Raw genomic sequence first — 4,926 nt, 5'->3', positions numbered from 1 at the left:
TGAGGAGAGGAAGGAGGCGCGCGCCCGCCTCGGCCTTCCAGTCAGAAGGCGCCTTGCCCGGGCCTCGGCCTCCCCGCTATGTGTCTTCCGGCCTAGACACCCCCCCACCCCCGCAGCTCCCCTGCCTCAGCATCCTCTCCAATACCGGCCCCACCACTCCCCCAGACCCCCGCATTGACGCAGCTTCCCTTCCTCCCCTATGGGTGCTGTCCCCTGCCTTAGCACCCAGCCTCCCCACACACACTCCTGCCCCACCACTGTCCCCTCACTGCCCCTCGGGCATGGCTACGCCCCCCTTCCCTGGTGCTCCCCCTGCTATCCCACCGTGATGCTGCCCCGCACCACGGGCACCCCCCTCACCCCCATGTCACTCAATGTTCCCTCCATAGTTGCCTGTGCCCGCATGGGTGCTGACAAGCACGTGTGACTGGAGCTTGGGGGCCTGTGTGGACTGAAGGGCAGGGGTTTCTTCCCACACATTACCACTGTGGTCTCTCAGCCTTAACTCCTCCCAACAAGTTTTCCAGGGTTACAAACGGGCGAGAGGAAGATGGTGTGTTATCGCCTCCATGCACAGACTGCTCTCCAGATACCAGCCATCCACTCTTTTCTTGAACCTTTGATTAGAAACCTAGCCAAGCATCCCAGGCTGTTTTTGGTGAGCCCCCAAGATTTCATTTTATTTTTCTCTTCGGGACCTCATTTACACTAGAGAAGTTTGCAGTGGTTATCACTGGTCCCTCTAGAAAGCCCATAAAACATCTCACTCAACACATAAATGCATTCCCAAAGGGGTGCAGGTGATCATGCCACTGTGTGGCTTAGTTTTGCATCCAGCAGAGCAAATTACTCTGTCAGTCGGCACTGTGTTAATGCCAGTATGGGCAGAGACTGCTAGTGTAATATACAAATGGTGCAAATATCCTCCCACCACTATTCTGCAGTACTCTGGTGTTTATCCCAGTCCTACCAAATCTGTCTAGGTTTTAATACTGTGTTCATCACTGTCCTGCCTGTGGAGCTCATGACACATGAAGGGTTTTGCTTTTTTCTGGTCCTCAACATGAAATTAAAATTCATGCACCTTCCCACTTTGGTTCATTTTCTTTAAAGGGAGCATATGCAGCATTTGGTACACTGGGTCAGACCATTGGTCCACTGAGTCTAGTATATTGCCTACGATTTTGGCCTATCATTGATATGGGATATCAACACTACCACCATGTATACTAATGGAGCTGTTCAGATAGGGGAGATATAGACAGAAATCTCTTTCTACCCTGCATGCATCCTTTTCCAAAAGAGGAAATACAAACAGTCCTTTTACCTTACCCTCGGCATGCTTCATTAAGACTCCCATAGGGAGACATGACTGTAAAGCACCAGTAAGGAGAGGAATGTAGGTGAAACAGCTGACAGTTGGATGTGGTTCAGGTTTTCAAGTGCTGTGAAATGTGACCCATTTTTAACTCAGATTCTACTGGTTTCAGAGTAACAGCCGTGTTAGTCTGTAGTCGCAAAAAGAAAAGGAGTAGCATCCGATGAAGTGAGCTGTAGCTCACGAAAGCTTATGCTCAAATAAATTGGTTAGTCTCTAAGGTGCCACAAGTACTCCTTTTCTTTTTTCAGATTCTACTCTAACCAGCAGCTGTTTTTTGATGTCATGTGATTTGAACATTTATCCCAGGTTTTGTCCAGTTGGGATGTTGAGAGGAATGTCCAGCTAGGGCTATACTTGGATAAGAGATTTCAAAGGAAAACTCAAGGGCTCCAAGAAGTGGTGCTGGTATTTTTGCAGGTGTTGCCTTTTCTTCTAAGTCAGTACTGGACCAAGTCAGACATGGTGTGTGTGGTGTGGGGACAGGGTTCTCAACCTTTTTTTTTCTTAGTCCCCCCCCCCAACATGCTATAAAAGCTCCATGGCCCACCTGTGCCACAATAACTGGTTTTCTGCATATAAAAGCCAGGGCTGGTATTAGGGGATAGCAAGCAGGGCAATTGCCTGGGGCCCCATGCCAGAGCGGCCCCCAAGAAGCTACATTGCTCAGGCTTTGGCTTCAGCCCATGCAGTGGGATTTCAGCTTTCCACCCTGAGCCTCAGTGAATCTAATGCTGGCCCTGCTTGGCAGACCCCTAGGGGGCCCCGGACTCCTGGTTGAAAACTGCTGGTATAAGAAGTGGTAATGATGGCACTCTTTTCCCTCTGAGCCAGTACTGAGACAGTTCCCCAAAAGACTTAAGGGATGTTGTTCTTAAAGAGATACTGTCTTTTGGCTTAAATGTAAAATCAAGGTTCTGGCTACTTGTGAACCTTAGAATTCCTATGGCACTTTTTGTAAGAGTTGGGGTATTAACATAGGTGTCCAGGAGATATTCTTAAAATTATTTGGTTAATTCTGATTATATTCTTCCCCCACCCAAAACTGCACCTGCCATTTTAAATGGAAAAATATATTCTTTGTATTCTTAACTGTTGGGGAGTGTTGTTATGTGCTATTAAACAGCTGTTGCATTTCAACCCATAAATGGCTGCATTTCAATGGTGGGTAAAATGTTCAGTGTGTAGTTCATATATCAGTACTCTGATATCCTTCTGGAAAAGTCACTATATAGGAATATATTGTTAAAATGAGTTATTAGAAAATTAATTTTCTTAAGAACTAAGAACACGGACACTAAGGAGATTTTCTAAGCCTTGAGAAAATTAATCATGGAATAGGAATGACAGCACAGATCAATTTATAGATTTTTTTTTTCCAAATTAGTTGAGAAACCTGGCAAATGGTGCATTGGCCTCTGTCAAGGTTCCTTCCCCACTCTGAACTCTAGGGTACAGATGTGGGAACCTGCATGAAAACCTCCTAAGCTTACTTTTACCAGCTTAGGTTAAACTTCCCCAAGGTACAAACTATTTTACCTTTTGTCCTTGTACTTTATCACTGCCACCACCAAATGTCTAACAGATATATAACTGGGAAAGAGCCCATTTGGAAACGTCTTTCCCCACAAAATCCTCCCAAACCCTACACCCCCTTTTCTGGGGAAGGTTTGATAAAAATCCTCACCAATTTGCATAGGCGAACACAGACCCAAACCATTAGATTTTAAGAACAATGAAAAAACAATCCGATTCTTAAAAGAAGAATTTTAATAGAAGAAAAAGTAAAAAGAATCACCTCTGTAAAATCAGGATGGTAAATACCTTACAGGGTAATCAGATTCAAAACATAGAGAATCCCTCTAGGCAAAACCTTAAGTTACAAAAAGACACAAAAACAGGAATCTACATTCCATTCAGCACAGCTTATTTTCTCAGCCATTTAAAGAAAACAGAATCTAACGCATATCTAGCTAGATTACTTACTAAGTTCTAAGACTCCATTCCTATTCTGTTCCTGGCAAAAGCATCACACAGACAGAGAGAGAGAGGCTTTGTTTCTCCCTCCCCCAGCTTTTGAAAGTCTCTTGTCTCCTCATTGATCATTTTGGTCAGGTGCCAGCAAGGTTATCCTAGCTTCTTAACCCTTTACAGATGACAGGGTTTTTCCTCTGGCCAGGAGGGATTTTAAAGGTGTTTACCCTTCCCTTTATATTTATGACATGCCCCCCAAATCACAGATAGGGTGAAATGCTGGCTGTGATTTCTTCCTGGAGCTCTAGGAGAAAACAGAGTTAATAAGACACATGCACCTATAAATATACTACCAAGTATATAAAGACTAACAATATTTTCCACATCTCAAGGATGATTTTAACCAGTTGATTCTGGGAAACTTTCACGGGAGAGTGCATCAACCACGTTGTTAGAAGCTCCTGAGATGTGTTGGATGTCGAAATCAAAATCTTGGAGAGCTAAACTCCACCGAATAAGATTTTTGTTATTTCCCGTGGCGGTATGAAGCCACCGTAGCGCAGCATGGTCGGTTTGAAGATGGAAATGCCTTCCCCAAACATATGAGTGTAGCTTTTCCAGAGCGTAGACAATGGCATAACATTCTTTTTCACTGACTGACCAGTTGCTTTCCGTCTCAGACAGCTTCAGCTTCTTGTTGAGAAACACTACAGGGTGGAATTCTTGATCTGATCCTTCCTGCATTAAAACTGCTCGCACACCATGCTCGGACACATCTGTGGTTACTAGGAAAGGTTTGTCAAAGTCTGGGGCCCTTAGTACAGGGTCAGACATGAGTGTCGCTTTAAGCTGGTTAAAGGCCTTCTGACACGCTTCGGTCCACCGAACGGCATTTGGCTGTTTCTTTTTGGTTAGGTCTGTCAGTGGGGCAGCGATTTGGCTGTATTGCGATACAAATCGCCTGAAATAACCGGCCAAACCTAAGAAGGATTGAACCTGTTTCTTTGACTTTGGGACAGGCCACTTTTGGATAGCATCCACTTTGGCCTGTAGAGGGTTGATAGTTCCTTGACCCACCTGGTGTCCAAGGTAAGTCACTCTGTTTAGGCCTATTTGACACTTCTTAGCCTTAACAGTTAGTCCTGCCTCCCTTATGCGCTCGAAGACTTTTTGTAGATGTTCCAGGTGTTCTGCCCAGGAATCCGAAAATATGGCCACATTGTCAAGGTAGGCGACTGCATATTCTCCTAATCCCGCTAGGAGACCATCTACAAGTCTTTGGAAGGTGGCGGATACATTCCGCAGCCCGAAAGGGAGTACATTAAATTCATACAGCCCAACATGGGTGATGAAGGCTGACCTTTCCTTGGCAGATTCATCTAGCGGTACCTGACAGTACCCCTTGGTTAAGTCCAAGGTAGAGATGAACTGGGCCTGTCCCAGTTTCTCTAATAGCTCATCTGTGCATGGCATTGGATAGTTGTCTGGGTGAGTTACAGCATTTAGCTTACAGTAGTCCATGCAAAAACGTATCTCCCCATCTGGTTTGGGAACTAGAACCACTGGAGATGCCC

The sequence above is a fragment of the Lepidochelys kempii genome, chromosome 16 (assembly GCF_965140285.1).
Source record: "Lepidochelys kempii isolate rLepKem1 chromosome 16, rLepKem1.hap1, whole genome shotgun sequence".
NCBI lineage: Eukaryota > Metazoa > Chordata > Testudines > Cheloniidae > Lepidochelys > Lepidochelys kempii.
The sequence above is the reverse complement of the archived record's forward strand: the minus strand, read 5'-3'. Positions refer to the sequence as shown.